General features: G+C 39.6%; 1 long non-coding RNA gene across 3 annotated transcripts in view; it reads right to left on the bottom strand.

Annotated features, from left to right (window-relative positions):
• Window positions 1-25,240, bottom strand: part of LOC148223186 (uncharacterized) — a 203,882-nt gene that overhangs the window by 3,115 nt on the left and 175,527 nt on the right. For all 3 annotated transcript variants that reach the window (XR_015804812.1, XR_015804813.1, XR_015804811.1), the window contains 2 exons: window positions 14,477-14,578; window positions 11,426-11,537 (listed from right to left, as the gene is read on the bottom strand). This is a non-coding gene — a long non-coding RNA (uncharacterized LOC148223186). The remainder of the gene's footprint in view (window positions 1-11,425; window positions 11,538-14,476; window positions 14,579-25,240) is intronic.

Genomic DNA, 25,240 nt, shown 5'->3' with positions numbered 1-25,240 from the left:
CTGTTTGAAACTCCAGGGTTCCAGCTTTGCATTTGTCAATTACTTGGGTTTGGGGCAGAGGGCAGAGAGGTAGAAGTCTTCTTTTTTTAGGAATATTTGTAACTAATTTCCCTATCTATAGAAGTAATTCCTACTTAAAAATTAGAAATAATATCAATTGCAAAAACAGGCACTAATTTTTCCCTTTCTTGATTTGATTTCTATGTGGCAGCAAACTCACCAAAGACAAAATGTTGTGGAAAAGAAGGTGATAATGGATGGTTTTATGTGGGGTGGAGTGAATTCTACAAAAGTGGGAGAAAGGTGACCTCTGCTCAGAAGCCTCCCTGCTCATTAGCAGGTGGATGTGGTTTAGAGATTCACTGTGGTGCAAAGAAGGAATTAAATTGGGTGTTGTGTGAAGCTGTCATTACTGTGTGTTTCTCTGTAGAGTTCCAGCTTAAAGCATGTCGTTCCTTTCATAGCAGCCCCTCAGATTACTGTATCTCATCCTTTCCACATCAAAGTGCTGTCAGCACTTTTATAGTATAAAAAGAACGCAGAGATAATTTTACAATACATTCTCTTCAAACAGCTTTGACTCGTGCAGTTGCAACATTTCTTTTTATTCTGGGATTTGCAAAGGAAGATGCACTAAAATGAGTAGCATCTAAAAGCTGAACAAAAACAGGGAATGAGATATCTATTTAAAATTGGACCAAAGCACCTCTGCAGGGATGGTGAGGGTTTTAGGAAGTCAATTCTTCTCAAGTGCCATCTGAATTATACTTCAGTCAGCTTGTAAGAACCTCTGGGAGTGTGGAAAATGTCCATTCTTGAATAGAATGAATCATCTCTTTTTATTTACTAGCTAAAAAAACTTGCTACCTTATAAAGTCTTCAATAAAATATACAGTAATGTCAGATCCCACTCTTCACCTCAAAGGCTCAGTCTCAGCTAGTAGCCAGCAGCTGGGCTCACTGTTTTGACCTTACTGCTCTGAGAAAGTAAAATAATAAAATAATGAATACAGGGAGAAAGTGAGTGAAAGGTAGCAGAAAGACAGAACCACATATAACTGGCTTTAACTTTGTGTGTCTTTCTTTAATTCCATTCTGCCAAGAAATTTCTTTTCTTCTTAGTGATTAGATTATGCAGCTATGCATATATAATGTGTAAATGTTTCCCATTGTATTTCCTTGCCATGTTTGTCATTTGCCAGCGTCTGTAGAAGTTGTTGCAGAAGTGAGTAATGGTAGGATGGAAACGGAAATGAGAAAAGCTGACAACCTGCAAAAGGAGGGCAGCCTGTGTGTTGGCCAGCAGACAAACAATTCCATGTGGCTCATCCACCCATCTCCTGTTTCAGGCACTCTCAACAGCTGAGACTGAAGTGATCTGATCCAAGACTTTGCCTCTTTTCCCTGCTGGAAGGCTAAAGGTGATGGATCTTACTCTCATTGGTGCTGAACTGGACTACTACAGTCAGTCTTTCCAAAACAAATAGGCTTGGGTTTTCTGATATTCTTCCTGCTGTTTCTATATAGGCAAGTAATAACCTAGCCAGCCCTGGAGTTTCAGGTTGATGTGCTGCACCATTCTCAGGAAGACTCGGGGATCTCTTCTGTGCTGTTGTGGTTGAAGGCAATGCAACACAGCAAAAATTCTGGACAGGATGGACTATTTTGTAACTATTGCCACAGAAAGGATAAACCTGTGTCAGCAGGTGGGACCACATCTTTCTTTCATGTAGGAGCTATAGTTTGGGGTTTATCCAAAAATGACAAAGAATTCAGGTAGTTTTGTGTTTTTAATGGGAAATGGAACTATAGCTAAATGAATAATTACCAAAGCACTATGCTTAATTGTCAAGATTATAATACAGTATTCAAAGAATTACTTTTTAGAATGAAAAGGCAAAGCATTGCTATGAAATAAGGTAAGGACATTCACATGAAAGCATAGAGTTCAGTGAGAGAAAGAGAAAAGTGAGTATTTGGATAACTTTTTTTTTTTACTTTTTGGAAAAAACATCTTGAAATCAGAAGAATGAAAGCGTAGATCTAAATATACTATGTTTGTGAGATCCATCTCTACCTAAACACTGTTCAACTTTGCCTCAGAATCATAGAAGACTTACACTCAAAACTACTTCTTCCTTCTACGTTTGCTTTTGCTCCCTTGTCTCATTAGCATATGACACAGTACTGTGTCCTTGGCTCTTCGTGAATTCAAAGGGACAAATACTTTGCAATAATGTTCCATCTTACAGAGAGGTCACAAACTGATCTTGGTTACTTCGGTGTAAATCTGGGGAAACCCGGCTGAGCTCAATAGACTTAGTCAGGCCTGAAATCAATTATTGCAGTGGTGTGAGCGAGCTGGAGCCCCGCTCCTCGGCCCCGTTCTGGCATTGAGATGCAAATGGAGCTGCGGGGAGGAGGGAGCGGAGCCCGGCGCTGCGGGACAAAGGCGGGGCGTGCCCGGCCGGGCGGCCCGCGGAGCAGCCGGGACGGGCTCCGGGCGAGCGCGGAACTGACACTCAGCCATGCAGGAATAGAAACCACACGCAGCTTAAATACTCCTCCCCCGAGCCAGCCCCCGCGATCACGGCTCCAATGACCGCAGCGGCGGCTGGCTCGGTGGTGGTGTCCGTATTTCCATTTCGGTCCCTGGAGTCTGCGGGCGCTGGCACTGAAGCAGAGCCCAGTGGGACGCCTGGAAGGCAGCGCTGTGCCAGGGTAGTGGTGGCTACATCACCTTAGACAAAATGATGCTTCCTGACGCCCTCCCTGCGAGAGGCACCCTGCAGGAACAGGCTGCAAACACACACACACACACACACCACAAAGTCCCTTTCCATCTCCTTCCTTTATCTTACCTCCTACACCAACAATCAAGCAATTAAGAACATGTACTAATATATTGTATCAGTTTAAAAATTACACGTCGCACTTGATGTATACCATTACATTTTTTTTTCCACAGAGAATTTAACCCAAAGTGTCACATATCTTGTATGAGTCTCAGTTGTTCTCACAGAGGAACCCCAGTAGTACAGTGGGATGTTTTGGGGGTAGGGATCTGCACTCTTGAAACCCCTTCCCCCGGCAGCCTGTTCTCCAGCTTGTATTAGCATTAATGAAAGGCAGAGGGGATTAAGAGTTTTGTTTCTTTTGCCATGTCAGTATTTTCCTATATAGTGACTAGAGGTCTATAAGGAAAAAAATAACACTGCAACAGACTTTTTAAATCCTGTGCCATATTTACCCACTAGTGATTTTTTTCCCTCTGGTAGCACATGTAAATAAATGTGAAGAAAATAAATAGGCAGCTAATTCTGGAAGCAAAGGATGATGTCAAATTTAACAAGGACATTAATTCTCCATTTGTTTTTGTTCAGGTTTTATGATAATTATTTAGTGCTGTTTACCTTAATCCATTTGTTATACTCAAATTGACAAGTCTGGGGAAAATAGTAAATAAATACATAAAAACCTTGATAAACCCTTTGATCTATGACAAGCAGAGAATAAAGTCTTATTTGAAAGGGATAAATAGTAAGGAAATGCTTGATTTTTCTAAAGTTTGCTTTTTAAAGAATATTTAGGAATACAAAATATTAACTCAATTTTGCAGTAAGTTTGAACTTACTAAGCTGAGTTTAGTCTTTGAAAATGAGAGAATTCCATCGTAGACAGCAGATTTTGTACTTTATTTTGAAAGACAGCTCTAAAAAGGAAACTCTCTTGCTCCCTACTGCAAAGTCCATAAGACTTTACAAGTTGTTGTCATATCTGCATATAAATACTCTGCTACTACACCTGAGGGTGGTCATTTTAGCACTTTTAGACAACCTGGAACATGCACCTCTGCTTTGAGCACTAGCCGTGTAAAAACATCCATTGTAAATGTAAAAGAGAAAGCTTCCATTAATTCTTCATTAAGCTCTTGTGGGAAGAAGATTTTATATGGAAAAAAAGGATGCCAAATAAAGCCAGTGTTTCAGGCAAATCCTATTGTGATGAGAGTTATGTATCTTTACTGAACACCTCAGACCTCAGAGCTGACAAGAATCAGGATAGTAATGATTGCCTCTGGTCCATCCCAAAGTCTATGAAACATCCAGAGGGGTCCCTGAGCAAAGGCTGAGGAGGGCAGGGATTTCCCACTCTCCTTGGCTAAGGCCCCAGACATAAGATGATGTAAGAGCCTCTCAGAGCTGAAAGGTGACTGAGACTCACAGGTCAAAACAAAGGAATCTTCTTCACATCAGTATTACAGAAGGAAATTACATGAATTAGGTAAAAAAGCATTCAGAGGGCACTGAAGAGACTCAGAAAGTGTTATATTTCTAGTTACAGGGTGCACACGGCTGGGTCATGGCCATGCCTGCAGTAGATGTTGTCATGCTGGGAGCCATATGCTTTTAAGTTTCTCAGGAATTAATAAAGTCATGACTCTGCCTCCCCCACATGTCAGCCAAATTATGGGGTGTGCTGCTCTGGTGTGCTCTCCCAGGCGATACTTTGAAAATCTAAATTCATCTCCTTCAAACAGGGAACACATAATAATTCTCCTGACAAGTATCAAGGCAGACTCTGCACAGCAGCTTTGACAGGCAGGTATCCTGACTGAGCCTGGTGAGCTGGCAGGCCTGTGTAGGAGGCAGACAAGTGGAATTCCAGCTTTATATATGGGCACACACAAAGGAGTTTTGAGGTATTTTGTTCTAGCTAACTCTGCAGAGCTTTAATCCATCAATCACCTTCCAGATCTATAGTATTTATTTTCTTTTGCTAGCTACAAATCTGAGATGGCCCTGATACATGTCAGCCAGAACAATAATTCCATTTATTGATATCATTCAATACACTGAGTGTATTGACCATACAGAGAATTAAGTGATATGCCGATTTTTATTTATCTGAAGGGGATTGTAATGCTCAGGAGTAAGGACAGAATTTTGGACCTTATCTCTCCTGGGCTGCTGAGTCTCCTCAGTTTCTGTAGACTTCAGTGAGGAACAGGGGAAAAAGCTCCTTATGGAATGGTGTCTTTGGGAGCTACTGACTTGTGACTTAGTCAGTAAAGCTAAGCTGACAGTGGGTCAGCTTCTGTGCTCACTGTGCATCTGATATTACTGAAATTACTCAGAATATTACATAGTGCTGGTATCTTGCAATAGAAGGTCATTGCTGTCAAATTCTGTACTTCTGCTTACTGAAATAAAACCCATAATAGAATATATATGTAAAAATTCCTTTCCTCTGTTACCATGGTGATTTTTCTTAAAAGATACTATAATAAAAAAATTAAGTAATAATTACTTCATGCATAAACAAACAAACCCCATGACGTGGTTCCCTTGAAATGTTAGGCAATTCTGACTAGAACAGGATCTATCTGTTTAGAACAGTGGATTGTTATGGTGAAGCTGGAGGGTGTCTGTTTTATAGAAATGGAACTAATGAATTAAGAAAAACCCAACAATGATATGATAAGTTCATGCTACTTAAATTAATTGCCACAAGAAATCACTGACAAAAGAGGCTTTTATATATATTTTTTAAATTGGACTATTCTCATAATGTTAAAAGTGCGTGTGTACAGAAGAACTGAATTGTAGTCTTTAATCTTGACCTTCTTTTGAAAAAATAGCTTTGGCATAGCCCCTGCTTTTAAATGAGAGCTCTCAGTTTGTAGTGCTGGCTTAAACTCACTGTATGGCTACTGAGCTTCAGCAGGTTTAGCACTTCTCTATTCTAGACACAGCATTTGTATGTTTTTTTCCTCCCCAAAGAAGTAAATTATTTATACAGCATCAACCTTTTTTTAACCTAGCTTCTGACAAGCCGGGATTTTTCCAATCTCAGTTGAAACTGTGTAAATAATTTATCAAGTATTCTTTCAGCGGACAATGAATTCTGAAACCTAAGAAATGTTAAATGAGGTTCTCTGCCCTTACAGTATGAGTGGGTTACTGAGGTTAAGCTAGTATTTTATTTGAACTTTTCTAAGTCCCTGCTTTCTCCCATTGTACAGTCTCCTTTTTCTCTCCTACTGTCTATTAATTTTCATGACATTTTCTATATATCAGGCTTTTCCTTTGTGTTTCTGTTTCTCTTCCTGATGCCTTTCTATACCTCTTCTTCTTCATTACGGTAAGACAACTTTCCTTTCAGATGGTCCTCCAGAGAGAGGAACCATTGATTTCTAGTCCCAAGCTGAACAGGCAGTCCTGGATCTTTCAGTCCAGCTTCAAATTCAACTGAACCTCCTCCCATCCCCATTACGAACATGGTGACAAATCACAGAATCACAGTCATAGAATGGTTTGGTTTGGAAGGGACCTTTACAGGTCCTGTAGTCCAACCTCTGCAAGCAAGGACATCTTCAAGTAGATCAAGTTGCTTAGAGCCCTGTTCAGCCTGGCCTTGAATGTTTCCAGGGATGGGGTATCTGCCACCTCCCTGGACAGCCTGTTCCAGTGTCCCAAAATAATAAAAAATTTCTTCCTTATGTCTAGTCTAAATCTAACTTATTTTAGTCTAAAATCATTACCCCTCGTCTATTGCTACAGACCCTGCTACTAAAAAGTCCATCCCCAGTCTTAAAAAGTCTTGAGGTCTCCGGTAAAGAAAAAAGATGTTTGCACAGAACTTGGATCTGCAAGCAACCTGTAAACTTGAAAAAGCATGTTTTCAGGTCAGGTATCTCACACACACAAACTCCAATCCATTTCTATCCGGTCAAAACTTCCTCTAGGATTGCCTTTTTTATAGCACTTCAATAATTATCTCTCAAAGAACCAGTTAAGAAATTTGTAGAAACACAAAAACCCGTTCCACCAAGACCTCGATTCATTCCAGATTTTCCGGCAGGTATTTTAATCCCTTTAAAGTTTAGTCAGTGGTCCAGGTGGCTTCAAATTTTCTTTGAATGAAAAAAAATAATAAAGTAGCACCCCACAGAGATTTTTGTTTAGACTCAGCAATTCAGTATTGTATCTCATAAATTAATGATATCATGAACTATGCTTAAAGACGTCTGAAGTAGCATCACAGCTGAAAACAGCAGAAATCTGGACTGGCTGCTGAATTTCTGTAGTTCTGCTATATTGTAACTGGTTAAACTGAATGTTACTCCTTCAAAGAAGTTATTTATTTTAAGGTTTAAAGCAAAGCTGACTTTGGAGAAGCTGACTGCCTGAGTCCCTTTGCCAGAGAAGAAATAGTGTCCAGGCATGATTTTATAGGAAATGCTCACTAAATTATTTTTTCTGAAGGTTTCCTCATGCAAAACTATGTTCTAGCTGTAAATATTTAAAATAGATTTGTTACATACTAACTTTTGAGTTATTATTTCAAGAATAAAGCTTTGATTTTAATTTGCGGTGCAACAGTTCTTCCACTTTATGGCTATTACAATATTAATAAAATACTTTAAAATTGTATATGTAAAGATTTGTTATGACATATGCAAGTTTGCCTGTATCTGATATATTGATATCTGATAGTAATTTTTCAGAGGTCTATAAGAATTTAATTTTACTCCAATACTCTAGTTTGACTTTTATTATTTATAACAATGTAAACTTTAATTATGAAGAGAGCTTTGTCACTTCACAGCTATCTCTGCAGTATTATTTTCCTTTTTATAAATCAGTCTACTTGGAGCTGAAGAAACAGGGAAGGGATGTTCCATAATCCCAACTTCCCACTAGATGACGCTCTAAGTACAAAAACACAAACTTCAGCATGCTCATAAATTTATGTGTGAATTGCTTAAATACATTACGTGTTCATTAATTTACTGCTCTTATGTGCTTATAAAGATTGATGATATGGAGGCACAGTGGCCTGTGAAAAATTGGGAAAATAGTGGTTCTTCTGTTTAAAAGTTTGGCTATAGATATTTCCCCTGGTATGTCTATGGTCCTAGCACACCATTTAACTTCAGTGTTAATTGTTTTGGTCACTTGTGCTACAACACACTTGCTAACAACAATTTTCTTCTTACTTGCTTGAAGCTTAACCTAATATGGTTAAATGCCAAAATTTTCTATACTCCACTCCCCTAAGGTGTCGTAATTTGAATAGATACCTAAGTATTAAAATTCACCATGTGTTACATAGATATGTAGAATCATGCACACTCACATATATTTACCAACTAGAATAAACAGATAAAAGCTATTAAATAACTCTGTATTCACCTGACACCCCCCTTACAGACATCCTTACATAAAATAAAGTACCATAAAGGAATCACTGTCATGTCAATGCCTTCCTTGTAAAGTGTCTTCCAACTGCACGGTTTCTTTATGAAAGATGTAAGACAAAGTTAAGAAGCTATATGGGAGACCTTGAGATGCTGCAGTGCGATTATGTATAATTACACTTCAATGCTGTAATTGTTTAAATTTCGTATCATCTATTCTAAAAAAAAAAGACATTTCAATCGTTCTGATGTAAAATGATTGAAATGCTTATCGTCAAAACACAATATGCAAAAGAAGAAAAGAAAATCAACCTAGCAAAATTTCAACCAGAAAGGTTGCTATTCTAAGGAAACAATGCTGGCATTTAAAACGTTTCATGTATTCTAACCTATAGTCACCTTGAGTGCCTTATCAGCAACAGAGTGTGTTGTTCAAACCGTGTGGAAAAACTTTGGGATTCGAGAGAAGTGGGCACACAACACAATTACAATGATAATTTGTTTAAAGGTGCCTTGTATTTGCATCAGTGGCAAGCCTGACATGAAAATTCCTCCAAATCCTAAAACAGTAAGTTCGAAATGTGCACAAAATTAGAAGATGGGCGTTTGCAGCAGAACACTGATGTGCGAGATTATTAATTGTTACTTTTATATTCATTGGTTGATAACGTTAAAAACCCTCATGTGCACATTTCACTCAGTCTGTGGATGTTGGTATTTTAGGTACCATGGCAATGACAGCTTTAATGGGAGCAGACTTGGCCACCCTGCTGTGAGAGACTAGCGAATCACACGGTTTTAATCCTTCATGTATTGACTTTCTAACTCTTTAAAATACATTCAGCTACAGACATAAAAGATACTGAAGCTCTTTTTAATAAACAATTTAACAAGATTCTGAATTTCATTAATAAATTAAAGAATATATTTACTCATATGGAAGCCTGACCTGAATGTCTAGATTTCTTCTTTGTATTTACATCTTAAAAATCCAGTAGGACTAGTTCCATGTTAAAAAGTGTGAAATGTGCCATGTTGTGGCAGTCTCGTGTTTTCCTTGGCATGACTTGTGTAGCTGTAGCGTGCCTGGAGCTTTGAGCTTTGTGGTTTTCTGACCCCTAACCCTAGGTGTTACCCTAACCCTAGGCACAGGAGTAAAAGCAGCCATGGGCTGGGGCTGGTCTCAAGAAGAAAGGTGTGGTGGGAGCCATGTTGTGGCAGTCCAGTGCTCCCCTTGGCATGGCTTTTGCAGCTACAGTGTGTGTGGGCTTTGTGGTTTTCTGAGCCCTAACCTTAGGTGTAACCCTAACCCTTGGCTAAGCTTTAGAATCCGCTTGGGAGTGAGACTGGTTCCAAGTTAAAAGGTGTGAAATGAACCAAGTTGTAGGAGTCTTGTTTTCCCCTTGGCATGACTTTGCAGCTGTGGTATGCCTGGACCTGCGGGCTTTGTAGTTTTCTGAACCCTAACCCTAGGTTATGCCTAGGGGTAAGCCTAACCCTAGGCATAAACCCTAGGTGGACGGATTAAATCAGGCATGAGCTGTGGCTGGTCTCAAGAAGAAAGGAGTGGGGGAGCCATGTTTTGGCAGCCTTATGCTCCCCTTGGCATGGCTTTTGCATCTGCAGTGTGCCTGGAGCTGGGGGCCTGCTGTATCTCTGAATCCTAAGCCTAGGCATAACCCTAACCCTAGGAAAAGCAGTAGGAACTGCATGGGTGTAAGACTTGAGATATGAGATAACTTTTATTAGGGTTGTCACTAATGATATGTTATGAGGATTTACATGGAGGATTTTTTTCCCATGTTTTCCAACCAATGACATGCTAACTATTTTCTATATAAATTTTAATGAAAATTCAAGTTAAAAGTGAAAAAAAATCTTTGTTGCTTGATGAATCTTAGGGTACTTTAGAAATGAGGTACCAATACTCGCATATTTGCTGAAAAGTATCATGAAGATTTAAAAAAAAGACGTTTGAACCCTTAAGCAAATGTTACGTGCTGTTTACACCCTGACTTTGCCCAAGTAATGGAGACTTATGTCAACACATGACTCCACTGGCTGAAATGGTTTCAGGGCACAAGGGAAGGGAAGGGCTCTCGTGAATCAAAGTGCAAGAAAAAAGTAAAATAAATCATGACCTGTGCTTCTCCATTACTGCAAATGATGAGACTTTTAAATTATAATACTTGATTTAATTTTTTTTATAATTATAGGGCCTTTTAGTCTCATATTTTCAAGATTTTTGGAACAATCATGATAGATAATTATTTTTTTAATTTAAAAATTAGACCACAACTCTAGTTCTCTCAGCTACACTGGCAGACCTCTTCTGTGTGCTCAGCAGAAAAAAGCCGTCTTCACTTATGTCAGTCAGGAATGTGGTGCAGCTCCACCAGCCAAAAATTTCCGTCTGTCAGTGTGGCATGGGCGTGTTCTGGGGCCCCTGGCAGCCCGGCTGCTCTGGCAGAGCTGCAGAGGCACTAAAGGCCAGCCCCGAGAGCCACATGCACGTGGGGACCTGCACTGCCAGAGCCCTGGGTACCCTTTGAACCCTGGGGTGATAAACAATGATCAGCAGCTCTGTGTATGGTTAAACCTGGACTCCTACCCCAAGGATAAAATCTGCATTTTGTCCTGAGGTTTGTTACAGCTTCCTGCAATGCCAGCCATGCCCAAGGGACACCCTGGCACTGCAGAGCCTGCCTGACACCACCCATGCCAAAGTCCAGCCGTTTTCACGGTGTGAATGCCTGCATTTACACCCGCATGTCTTACAGCTTTCAGTGGTTCTCACACTTCCCAGCCCTAGCAAAACTTTATCTCTTAATTTTTATTTCTGTCTTGCCCAGCATGGGAACGATACCCTTTGTTTCCAACCTCTATCTATCAGGTACCGTGTGTGCAGGTCTCAGAGGCTGTCTCTGCTTGAGTGATGAGAAAGTGCAGCCAAATTACAGCAAAGAGGATGAAAATTAGAGCAAAAGAAAGCAATTAGGAGGAGTATGGCCCAGGGGATGCCAAAATCAACATCTCCTGTACTCTTTTAGAATATATTGTGAGAATTTTGAGAAAAGTCCATTTCAAACTCTGGTTGAGGCAAAAAGCTGAGATGAAGCCTATTCCTTATTGTGTCTCACTTGTTTGAATGTACAGCATTCTCAGACTGATGGAGGATTGTTTTCCCCCACGTACCAAAAAAAGGACAGTGACAAGTGTTACCTGTGACACTGAGTGGGCAGGCTCCCAGGCTCTCTGGGTGGGAGAAAGGGCAAGAAGGTTCAGCAAAGAGTGCAATGTCATTTGGTTTGTCAGTAGCTCTAGGATCTGAGTTCTGCAGAGAACAGGGAGGAGAGAAAGGAGAACAAATTACCCCAGCATTATAGGCATTATCCCAGCTGTAAAAAGATTTACTGAGAGCACCTTCTGAACTAAGGTGAGTAATAATTTCCTACATGTCTGCATAGCTCTTACTCTGCTCATAGGGTATCTTTAATGATCAAAATAAAATATTTGAAGCTGAACTGAGCAGACAGACATTGTTTTAAACTGACATACAACTAGTATAAAGAATATATTCTTTGCAAAAAACGAATGAAAATATGCAAAACTGGGATTCTATTTTTTTAGTCCATTTGAATGAGTCCCCCATCATTCTGCAGTAGAAGGCAGAGAAAGGGAGAAGTGTTTGAAAGTCAAAATACTACTTTGCACATCTCTAATGTTTTCCATTCCAGGATCTCTAGTGCTTTACAAGCTTAATGTGATTAACTTTATGCTCAGTAAGCAGTTCTGCCCATAAAAATAGGTAGGTCTTTACAGGATTAGGGCCTCAATTTGTCCTTAAAGTGGTGAGCAGTGCATATCACTGCTTTAACAGACAGAGCTGTATAAATAACAGATACTGTGATTTGCCTAAAGATCTGTCAAAATGAAAATTGTATGGGATTAACCTGAAACAAAACTAAAGAGAACTCGAATTTGCATCAAGCTGCAAAGAAAAGGAAAGCAGGAAGAAAGAAAAAAACCCACAAACAAACCATAATGAAACACTTCCTTTGATTAAAATTTGAAACATTTCTTTCTTAAGGCTCTTAAAATGTCATTCTTTAGAATAAAATCAAGATTATTTAAAATCACTAGTTAGAAATGAAATAGCAATTCCCAGTATGTCAAACTGAAACGCACTTTTCTTTGTACACAGCATGACAATTGTCACATTGTAAAAAATGTCCCTTTGCGGGGGATGTTTTGTGGTGTCTGCTCTAGGGCGGGTCAGGTGGAGCTCCTGGCACACGGCTGTTGGGGGAGCGCTCCCTGCCTTTGGAGGGGCTTCAGGGGCAGCTGCACCCGCTTTGCTGATTGTCCCAGAGGTGTCCTGTCAGGGCACGGATTGTCCCAGGGACGGCTCCCTTAGGGCACGGATTGTCCCAGGGACGGCTCCCTTAGGGCACTGCCTGTCCCAGGGATGGCTCCCTTAGGGCACTCATTGTCCCAGGGATGGCTCCCTTAGGGCACTCATTGTCCCAGGGATGGCTCCCTTAGGGCACTGCCTGTCCCAGGCACACACCAATTTTGCAGCAGAGGCCCCCAGATGGGCAGCCACAGAAGCCTGGAGGGGTCTGATTCCCTAATGCCACAGGCCCATCAGCCCCCTGTGCCCAGGCTGACCCATCCCATCTCCCTCAGGCATCCCTTTGCCATTTCTGTCTCCTCTCACATCTCTTGGGACACGCTTTGTGCAGGCAGATTGCATAGATTTTTTTTTCTGATAGTTTCTTCTCCTTGTTTATTTGGGGAAAGATTTAATACTCTGGAAAACTTGTGAATCATTTTCTAATAAAAGCCACTTTGAGGATAAGCAATTGCAGAACCCCTTGCACAGGAAGAGGGATGAGGAGTCACACAGCAAGGCTGCAGCTCTCAGGGACTTCAAGAGGGTTTTGATGACCATGAACTGAAACCAGGGTTTAGGGCTGAGAAAATCTGAAAAGTTTCCTCAAGTCCACTGCTAACTCAAGGGAAGAACAAATGAAAATAATATTTCTTCACTGAAGTCATGCTATATATATATATAAAAATTTTAAACTATTTAAAATTTAATGTGAAATTATGTGTCCACCAAGCAAGTGTTAAGACTTGGACTTCATATAATTTACTGCTAAACAAAATCCTGTTTAATTAAGCTCAAAAATGAGTTGAAGAATGCTGCTTTTCAAATTATATGCAGTATCACCAAAACATTATTTTATATTTACTTTATCTCAACCATTTTATAACAACATACATAATGTGCTACTAATATCTTCTATATTTATCTTTGTAACAGCACGGATGATAGGTTCTGTTTACTTTTGTAGGTGTAAGTATTTTCAGGACTGCAGAAAAGCTTTTGGCCAAATGACTTTGTGCTGTAGTTCTGCAGGAGCAGAGAGAACATGTGCTTCTTTTCCAAATAGATCACACACAGTAATGAGATCAATTTCGAGTTGAAAAGAACAGCCTATTTTGTTATTTCAAAATCCATGAATAGACACAGAAAGTGAGGATGAACTCAACTAATTTCAGAAAACTGAAGGTCCCCAGCACAGATTTTTGAGAACATTTGCAAACAGATGCCTCTGGGGAGTTTCAAGACTACCTAGAGGTCACCTTGTATCCACTGATTCCTTTGGAAGCAGGAACTTGATTGTCAGTGCAGTTTTGAAAATCTCATTACACCTCTACTGCAGATTTGGAGTCCTAATACATTGCTTAGAGTGACAAGAAACAAGCTTCCCATTCACTAAATGCAGTCAATGCAAATGTAATGCTAATATATATTTTAATAAATGGTGCTGTTGATACTTAAGGAAAAAAGGGGTTACTATAACAGCACCTTTTCCAAATCTCACCTCGTATATTTTGTGTGCTGTAATTGTACATTCAGCTTGATTCAAATTTGAAAATAGCTTGTCCACTAAAATTGAAGACATAGTGAATTAATGTAATTTGAGGTTTCTACAAAAGAATTTGAATAAATTTATGTTATATTTTCTGCTTAAATAAACATGTATGAACAGTATGTAGTAAGAAATCTCCACCTGGAGTAAAGGCTATGTGCAGTTGTAATTCTGAATGGTTATACACTCCATTAAGGGTAAACATTTTTAGAATAACAAGGGAAAGTGCAAATGCAAACCAAGATTAAAAGCAGTTATTCAAATCAAGATTCCATGATTCAGATCTGTAATTTATATCACTTTGATTTACATGTCAATCCATTGTACTTACAGTATTTTCCTCAAATGTAATTAAGCTCTTGAATTGGAGACCATGTAGTTGTACTGAGTGGAAAAGACATCTTTCTAATCTCTCTGAGTCCCTTTTACTCATCTGTTAAGGGAGAATAAAAACTTTTGTCTTTTATGGGTGAAGGTACCATGCAAATGCAAATGATATTATACAGAATGGTAATTGAAATGGTAAAGGAGCAAAGGGTTTTAATAAAATGACAATTCAAGACACATGTAAGTGTCCCTGTGTGAATGTTGATTGAAATGAGGAAAGTTAAGAGTGAATTTTAAGTGCCCATAGAAAAATGCATTGAATGTTAAGAGTAAATTAAGAAGTGCACAGGCCAAGGGACAGAGTTGTCTCAGAAACGGATAAAGAAAGAACTGAAATATTCCTTTGAGGATTTGGGACAAAGGATTACTCAGTCCTTGATAACAGTGCAAAGCAGGTTGGGGAATAGGCTGTGGGGAACATAGGCATAGTGACACTTCAAAAGACATAGGAACTTGAAAAAGTTGAAAATGCAGTTAGCGACAGATTTGGATCTGAAGAGAGAAAAAAGCTATAGTGAGCACAGCTGGATATGATCTTTGATGTTGAATTACACAAGGTTTAAGAAGAATTAGGGCCTTTAGAAGATACTGTCATTGGAAATTCTGAGAGGTAACTCCAGGGCAGAGCAAAGGCCAAATTTTCCTTTCTGCTTCACAGGCCCCAGCACTGCTGGCAGGCTGTTCTGGCAGAGACCTGGCCAGGTGAGCCTGACATCCATCACCATGCAGATGCTCACCAGCTCCGAGGGGTCGAAATGAAGGGAACCATAACGTGAAGGAGGCAGCAATGGCCTCTCAGGTACCCAGAAACCAGCTGTGAGATATTCCTGCCGAGCCCTGGGCACAGCTCACGTGCCAGGAGGAGCCTTTTGGGACACGTGTACAGGTGAGTGCTGGGGGAAAGCTGTGCAGGTACTGACACACAGCGGGACAGGTGAGCTCCAGCCCTCTGCACAGGCTATGGAAACAATCCTCTCCTGTTTGCAGGGGCACTAGAGCTGTGGCAGTACACATTCAAATGTAACTAAAAATTGCCAGAAACTGTACACTGGTCCCATGTTAGCAGCTGCAGAAGAACCGTAACAAAATGGCTGCAGAAAAGAGGGATGTCACCTGGCCCTCCTCATACTAACAGGACATCCACATTAGCAGTGAAAGACTTACCAGTGCATAAAAGGTACTACTGAAAATGTTAAATGTGATTTTTACCTTTTAAGAAAACCTATTTATTTTCAAAATGTACATGGGAGCATAAAAGTGGGGCAGCAGAATACAATGGCGAGAATCTGACTTGCAAATGGACACTCCCTCAAAAAAAAGGCAGAAGAGAAATAATTGCCAGCATTATCTGGCTAATGTGAGAGCTGAGGAGGAAGGCAAGACAATCCCACCTTCTTCTGGGAGGAGTTCTTAGGGCAAAGCTATTTACTCCTGCAGGGTATGGAAAACTTGCTAATAGTGAGGAGAATGATGTTTCTGTGAAGTGACAGATCTCTGTAATGAGTAGGAATTTAAGGCCAAGCAGTCATATATTCCTGCTGGCATGTAAAATCTCCCAGTTTGTTTGCTCCAGAATTTGCACCTCAAAGTGGAACAGCAACCAGGAAAAGAGAAGGGACCATCCCTATAAGTCCCATCCCTCTGAATCTCTCTTCAAAGACTACCTCAGACAGTCAAATCAACAATAATGAAGAGTTTCATGTCAAAGGACAATTTCTCTGATAGCCCAATCAATCATTTCTTCCTCTCCTCCATGACTTCCCCTCCCTGCCTTTGAATTTGCACAATTGCCACTACTAATGGAGTCTCACCGGTGAGGACAGCAGCTGACAAAACACCAGTACTGAAGTTTTTATAGTGCCTAGTTTAAAAAAGGTCTCCTCTGAACTGAAAAACAAATAAATAAATACAAAGCAGACATTTTAATGGATTCCAACTGAGGAAACTATAGGACACTGAGATATACTCTAAGATAAGGCTGTCTTCTCACTTTTCATCATTTTACTCTCTGCTCAACTGGTTGGCAGTTATGATGTTGACAGTTTAATCCTAATTTCCAAATCAGTGTCAACAACTATTTCTTTCTCTGGAAATGATACAGAAAGACCATAAACGACAGAGAGTGTGATGCCAAACAAGCCCTTTCCTTTTGGCACACCAGGAGAAGAAAAAACAAATCAAACAAATGCAAGAAACGATACCCACAACATTTCTTCTTGGAAAGAGCAAACTAAACACGATACAAGAAATATTTTCCCAGCTAGCATGTGCAGTTAGGACCATCAGAAGATGTGACCAAATTACATTTGATTCCTTTGCCTAAGTTACAGATATTTGTGCTTCTAAAATTTAAACTGGCAAACTGAAAAAATCCTATTGGATCAATGATCCTGTGCCTTTACCAAATAATAATAAAAAAAAGATCACTGCGGGAGAGACAAGGAGAACTGACTTTAATCTAGGGAATAATGGATCGAATGTAGACTCGCTTGCTATGTATCCTTTGGGCATGAGGTTTTGGCTCTATTGGGCTGTACTGTGACCTTGACAAGAGCCCAGGTGAGTGAACAAGGTAGCTCACTTTATGCTGCTGCTTAAAATGGAGCTTGAGAAGTAAAACTCCGCCTTGACACAACCCACTTCTTGCAGGCACCATACTTTGTATCAAACCACCCCAGTGGAATGGATCCCTTGTTTTTTTTACCCTAGATTGATGAATGATAGCATAGAAAATATTCTTAATTTTAGTATCAGTCTTGGGGAGCTTATTAAAAATAAATGCTTATCAATGAAGCTTTGATTCACAAAATGTTTCTGAAAAGAAATGCTCTCCAGCATTGACCAAAGAGGACTTAACATTAAACCTCTGTGAGCAACCTCTTCCCAATTAGCCTCTGCTACCCTGTCCTGAAGCCTGGTACTGGGAAAGTGCACAATATCCACAGCTCCTGCTGGAATAGGGCAATCCTGTTGCCTTCAATGTTTAACACGTCCTCAACATCTCCCAGGATGTGGTCTTCAAGCTCCAGTTCACAAGCACATGTGCTTAACCTAAACATGTGAGTATTCCTATCAATGCTGAAGTGCTTAAAGTTAACCATGTATGTAATTGCTTGCAGGGCTGTTTCCTTAATTAGCTACACTCATCCTTTAATCCTCCCTGTCTTTTAACCTCTGCACTGTTACATGCCTCAATTTCTTTAATCAGATAATGAACATTAGGGAAGTTGTTATTTACTGCTTCTGCTTTGGGATGTGAACTAAAAAAAAAAATGGACCCTTGGATCCTTTGTAGAGACTTATTACTACACATGGTAAAAAATAAAATACAATGGCATAAAAAAGATGTTTGCAACTTTTGAAAAACATCTTAATTTTCCTTTTGTTAAGTGGTTTTTTACATTTCCTGAACTCATGTATTGATTTCTTGATGAGATTTTTCCCAAGTTAAAAAATTGCACATTCAGTGTCTGATAAATCTCAGGGTTTAACTAAAGTTCTATTATACTTCCAAAGCAGCAAACCAAATCTGAAATGCAGCAATGCAAGGGTGACAGAATGACCACATTAAAACAAAACTTGTTTCCAAAAAAAAACCCCCACCAAACCAACAGCAACCACCCTGCCAACAAGTAAGTTCTAGAAATACAGAACAGGAAAGAAACCCCACAAAACACCTCTGGCAAAAGCAGTTTTGAAGAGAACATTTTCCAATTACTGTTTTTCATTAAGTGTCTGCCAGTTGCACTTCAATATGCTGGATGCACTACTTGCTTTCTGCCAATCTCTCCTTATCAATTTTGAGGATGCCAGGAGGGCAGGAAAGCACATTTGCAGTCGTCAGGTTTCACTGCCTTTTCTTCTCCCTTGACCTACTTTTTTTTTCCCACTAATCTTTACATTTTCTCTTTTTCTTAGTTCAGCACATTAGCATTCCTCCAAATTTTTAATTATTCTCCCTGGTAGTTCCCTGGAGCCCACTGCTTGAACTTTCTCTGCCTGCTTTATCTCTAAGTAAAGACCACCTATACTGTACTTTACCAGAGTCTAACCCCCTGTAGTTTCCTTTACTTCATCTGTATGCTGTGAGCTGTCCCCTTTGGAGAGTTACTTTGGAGTTTGGCAACACTGGGAGTCTATTCTTTCTCAGATGATTTCCCTGTCAGGTTCACTGCTACTGCAAACATACACTTTGAATCCAGCCATGAAAAACGCTTTGGATAATCTTCACCCAACACTGCATTATATGGTACTACATTTACTACTGGGCTGGGAATTCTGTGTTTGTAAATCTACTTTTTTGACCATATTATTTTGAACGCTTCATTTCATGACTAGAATGGAAAAGCAAATAAAGTATCACAGCAAAGCATTAGATGCTTACCTAAAAAGGAGAATGCAAGCCTATCTAATTTTCCTACAGTATTGCTCACTTAATATAGTGAATAAGCATAAGGTCCAATATGATTCCTTCATAATGCACATGGAACTGTATCACTTTCTTCCTCAAACCAGTTTGCCACTGAGCCAAACATGCTCTACCCATCTTCTCATTACTATGATCAATCTTCTCTCTGCTGATCAGAATTTAATCCTATTAAATCACTAGGCTCGCAGTAAATGCGTATCATACACACGCACGCTTGCCACAGCAGATTACTATAACTGCCTTTATTTTTGGAACATGCACTCAAGGCTGCCCCGGGCTAATCCGTACAACAATCCTGCTGCAGGGCTGCAGGAAGCTGGGAGCAGCACAACCCTCCCTTGCAGGGATTGCCTGGAGCTCACAGACCCCCCTGGTGCGTGATCCAGGATTTTGGGGATGGGTGGTTGGGAGCATGGACGTTATGGACCTATTTTGCACCTGGTACAGCTGCTCACAGCTGGGCTGGCACCTGCAAGAATTTGATACCTAGGGTCCCTGAGGGTTTCTACATATCCTGCTGCAGTCCAGTGTTCCCAGTTTTATTGAAATATTTTATTATTTGCCCTAAACCAGAATGATAACGGTCTTGATGAGGGGAGAAATGTTCCAAGTCATTTAGTAATCTGTAGCTGCTAATGTTTCAACTAGTTTGGGTCACTAGAGGGTGCAGATCAGCCTCTTCAGTCTCGGTCTGGACATTTGTGTTGTGACATGTAGACCCAGACAGCCTCCTGATTTACTGTATTTACTGTAAGTGCTTCGGGGAGGAGGTGTGAATTACTCATTTTGAGTCTGTTTGCATAATGTCCAGTTTTGCTTTTACGAGCACACACTACCAGGGTGCTATATTATGTAGAGTGAAGCATTTCATGTCTCTTCCTGCCAGATACTTGTCAATATAAATATTAACCAGAATAGCAACGTGAAAATTTAGGTATGGCTTATTTAGCCTTTTGATAGTCTGCAAGCAGCACATTCAAATTACATCACTTATTAAAAAAAAAAAAAGGAATATAGCCCAAGGAGATTTTTAGCCTCTAATTGATCTCTTCTCAGATAAGATGCACAGTTTCCAAAAGATTGGTATTACTTTCTCAGTGAGGCTTGCCAAATGATTGCCCCCATTTTACTGCATCTAATAACAGAGTTGTATAATTTAGTGGTCTCTAAACTTCTTAGGATTGAAGAAGTGACAGAGAGATATCAGATTACATTTCAATTAAAGTGTAGCTTCTACATTTATGTACATAAATACCTGTGACCTAAAAGGTACTTTCTAAGCTATAAGTACACGATAGTGTTTTTTCATTTTATGGAAAGGATGACCATTATGTCAGAATCTGTAATTTGTTTTATAGAGCAATAGTTTTAGGTCACATTTTCATCTAGCCCTTATAATGAACAACTTGGATTTACAAATATTCTTGTCAGAGAATTAGTGGTTTGGAAAATAATGAGGATGAGAAAACCTTCCTTGTTTTCTGTGCAGGCTAGACTCTTAATGAGAGATAATGGTGATGAACTATAAAGCAGAATGGTCCAGCAATGCCTTCCTGAAAGATAATCCTCTAATCATCCCAGAAGCTGCACACACCAGCATCCTGAAACCCTTTGCTGAATAAAAGCATCTGCCCAGAGCTTGATTAACAAAATGTTATGCATATAAGACTACGTAAGAAAGTCAAGATCATTCAATCAAGAGTGTACCTCTGAGTTCACTTGGTCCTTATCGAAGATCTAAGCTATTGCAACAAAGAAGCAGAGACAGCGTTTGTAAACTTTAGCAGAAAGAAGCAGATGGTTTTTGTATGTTATATATAGCTGGATTCACATCCTGGACCACAGGCAGATCAATAAATACTATTTAAATTAAAATCTTTGACTGCCCACAGTCATAATTTTGTTACTTTAGATGTTAAAAAGAAATTTCTTTTTATGAAATAGTCAGGAATTATGGTGTGAATTTAATTCTTGACAGTACTCGAATTTACCATGCTTCAGGAGTCAAAATGCCATAAAATGTTGTTAACAACCTGAAAATAATGCCCCATACAGGTTATCCAATTTCCAGAAGTACATATAACAGCATAAGTGTGGCAGTGTAGTCAGCATCTGTATGCCAGTTCGCCTATTTTTATTTTTATGTCTGTCATTGCCACAGTGGATAACAAGGTCAGTTCCACTGCAGAAGTGGAGGGGCAACTAAGAATGCTCAAACAAGCTGTTGGGAAACTAGGCTGCAGCAAAAGAAAGAAAGTCACTGGCTCTTAATCACACCCTGTCAGAAACTGAGAGATCTGAGTAGAGAAAGAGGATATAGTAAAGTTAGAAGCATGAAAACTAAAGTATCATTTTTATTTTGAAATATCCTTACTGTGATAGGAAATGAGTAGTGCAAAAAGGAAAAGTAGGAGCACCCAAAAAAAGTTGACGTCTTTGACACCAGGATGTTCTGATTTGTTTACAGGATCTAAATTAATAGACTACATTAATTACAAAAATTTCACCTGTTGTCCAACTGCATGTTTAAGAAATTCTAGTTCAAAGTTTGCTCTTTACATGACCTGTTAGATGACCTCAGATAAGATCACCATAAAACCTGAGTCCAGCACTGGAGAAAGGACCTTTGAGGAGTGGGTGGCACAAAGAGGAGACTGAATCAGTGTAGAGCCAGGTCCTCAGCAGGTGGGAGATGTCCCTGGTCCCAGGCAGGGCTGGCACAGGGGTGTGTGCTTGGCAGAGCCAGGAGCCACATGGCAGCTCAGCCTTTGGCCCACTCAGGGTACTGACAAGGGGATTGGCTCTCCATCACCATGTGAGGTGTCCCTGCAAAGGGGACAGGAATAAAGGCTCTGTGAGGTGGCTTTGGATGGAGTCTGATGGATAGGAAAGGGCTTTCCAGGTACAACCAGTACTAGTAAGAGGCTTAATAAATTAATGAGCAAAACATAGTTAATTTTGTCAGTCAATTCTTCTCTCAAAAAGTGAGGAGGTCCCCTAGTCTAGAGCTGCAGAGGAAGTTGTGACTGGCATCGTTTCTCTGCTGAATGTTGGAGGAATGTAAAACCCATTGACTGCAAAAGAATGACTGTCCAGAAGGGAGATGCCACAGGAACTGCAAGAGTAGCCTGCAAGTACCTATATTCTGAGGCCTGATCCTGTACTTATGTGAGGATGCTGTGCAGAAAAATTTATGCTGGAAATTCACAGTACACTTAAATCCCCATGTGAACATCTCATAGTCAATATTTGAAAGTGGAGCACAATATGAGGCTGGACTAAAAGCTCTATTTTTCTTCGGCTTGGAATTCTGCATAGAGTTTTAGAATTGATTTTATTCTGAGTCAAACACAGCTTAGGATAGAGGCAGCTTAATCAAATCTCAGTTAGTTCTAGTCCAGTAGTCCATGCCCAGGAAAAAAAAACAAACGACAAAGCAATAAAAAATCCCCCTAATATCACATACAAAGATAGTATCATTCGATGAAAAGATTAGAATCAAAATTCCTATTCCAAGGTGGATAGTGAAGTCAGTCTTTCACTCATTAAGGGCATAAACTGCACTAAAATGCTATTTTTAAATCTCTTCATATACTATATATGATCTCAGAAGTAAATATGATATTTTTCTTTCAAAGCTACCTTTAGAGGTATCACAGGCAATTTCCTTAAGGAAGAATTTTTTCGGTATTTTGTCCCTCGTCCTGGCTATGGTGTAGAAGATCATTGCATTTTTCTCTCTCTTATTTTTTAAAAATTTTCTTTAATCTTTCATTTTATTCTTGTGTTTTCTTGCCCTTTTCTGAACATAAATCTCTAGATCAGTGAAGAGATCCTTGACCCTCCACTGATCTTTAGCATTTTGAGACAGGTTCAAGTGAGTGACCTATGGATTAAAAGCACTATAGCCTGCTACCAGCCTGGGAGAGCTTGCCCTAGAGTTAAGAGTAATTTAATAAAGAGTTCCTCTACTTTGCAATCTTCCACATTTAATGTTCAAAAAGGAATGAATCCCAAAATAATTAATGCCCGTTCATATTGCTATTAGGTATTTGTAGGCTTCTGTTCACTCTAGGTATAAATAGAACAAAATTCATTCTTTTTAAATCCTTCATGGTTCAATCCCTGATAGTTCATAGAACAATGGAAAACTATCTTCCTAGCAGCACCTGTCTTTTTAATAATTCAAGATATTAAATAAATAAAATGAAGTATGTACCCACTGCCTTACTTCCTTGAACTCCCTCATCCCCCTCATACACATTTCATGATAAAAGCCATAGGTTAAAAGACACTGATTAGTTTTCACCACAGAAAGGAAGCTTCAACTTTGCTTTTCTAACTTACTGTTTCCCTACAAGACAAGACAACTTCCAGTTGCCATCACTGTGTGTTACAGTAGCCTAAGTTAGCCATGTTGCATGCATAAAATCCATGTATTATACTATCTGTGCTTTTAAATAATTACAAAAAAAATTAAATCCCTTCAAATGGAATGAAGTTCAGCACAGTATTTTTGAATTGCAATTTCTACTTTTAATTAAATACAAATCTGAACTTCCTGTATTTCTGTAGTTTTATTTTCTTTAAATTTTTCGATATCAAATTTTCAATTTCTGTATGGATTTCAGACCTGGGTGTTGAGCACAGCAAAGTTAGAAATTTGATTGTTACATCCATGATGTTTTGCTATGGTGCCCATCACAAAAGTGTTGTATTTGCTCCAAGTGTACCTACAAAGCATAGTTAAAACATAAAACAAATTTCTGCTGTTTTAGAGGCAAGAAACGGACCCTGGGGACCAAACCCACACCCTCAAGAGCTGCTTAAGGATCTTTATACCATCAAGCTGATTGCTGTGTTGTGTGGCCACTCTGAGCATCTGAACTGACAGAGCTGTTCAGTGCCATAGAGAGTCTTTAATGCAGAAACGATCATGAATATGAACCTTGCATGCTCTAGGCTCTAAGCATGAAAACATCTTGCCATTTCAATTTTTAATATCTATTTTGAATGTTGTTTTTCAATCAGCATATATTTGAATAATCAAACATATTTATTTTTATCAAGAAGGAGTCTGAAAAGTGAGAAATCACTGTTCTGTAGTTTTCCCCCAAGCAATCTGTGGAAAAGCAATAGCTGTATTTCACAGATAACACGTCCATTAGCAGCTCACTCTGCTGCTTCTGACCAGTGGGATTATATCACACAGGGTTTTGATATCAGAATTGAAAGCAGCAGGTATCCCCTTTAATTCATTTTGCACTTATTATTTCAGACATGTTAGATTTGGTTATGTAATACATTTTGCAACAACAATTTTGATAATAGAAGAATGGTTATTAAAATCCCCCAGATAAACAATGTAGACAGAAGTCAGACCTGGCATGAAAGGGGGTAGGGGGAGGGTTGCAGAAATTCAGAAGACAAACTCCTTTGCATACAGCCTCTTCCAGCCTGAGGGTGGTGAGAGTGCACCCAGTCACAGGGGACACATTACTCAACTACTACACTGTGATGTGGATCATTTCAGTGGCATAAATAGGTTCAGTTGGTCAAAATTCTAACGTGACCTTGGCATCCCATGATATCCCAGGGTTTGAGGTTTGAGTAAAGAGATATAGGTGATGATTTCTGTGGCAAACCACCCCTGTTACTGATTGTTTTAGCCTGTTATATAAGATTATGCCAGGTTTTTTTCAGCTGGTGTTGACAATAACCTCTCTTTTGGAGAGATGACAAAACACAACACCCACAAAGAAGAGCGGCCAGCACTGGCAGAAGCTGGAGCTCATGTCTCTGGGGCTGTTGCTGCCTTGGAGACCATAGATCAGAGAAGAAAGGAGCCCTCATTGCCTTGTCTGTCCCTCCAGATACCGTGAATAACTTCTAGTCTTAAACTGAAGCTGCTCTTTTTGATAACTGGTTCACAGCATCAGGGTAAGAGTCACAGACGACAGCAAAATACTCTACTTTAGCACTGATACCAATTTATATAGCCCCCAGAGCAATGGATGAATAAATCTCACTTTTTTGTTGACTAATTTCCTGACATGCCATTTTTAGTTTTCAGACTTCGCTCCCTTTGAAGGGTTTTGCTCCGTCCAGCTGTTTATATAATGCACACAATGCGATCCTTAGCTCCTGCTTGAAGACTTAGAGAAAACTTCTTCTGGGTGTTTTCAGAAACCGTGTACTTCCTGTTCGTGAAGTCACTCAACATCAAAATTAACAAAAACAAAAAACGAAGAAAAGAAAAGGCCAGGGGAAGGAAAAAAA

The sequence above is a fragment of the Sturnus vulgaris genome, chromosome 7 (assembly GCF_052056855.1).
Source record: "Sturnus vulgaris isolate bStuVul1 chromosome 7, bStuVul1.hap1, whole genome shotgun sequence".
Classification (NCBI taxonomy): Eukaryota; Metazoa; Chordata; class Aves; order Passeriformes; family Sturnidae; genus Sturnus; species Sturnus vulgaris.
The sequence above is the reverse complement of the archived record's forward strand: the minus strand, read 5'-3'. Positions and strand labels throughout refer to the sequence as shown.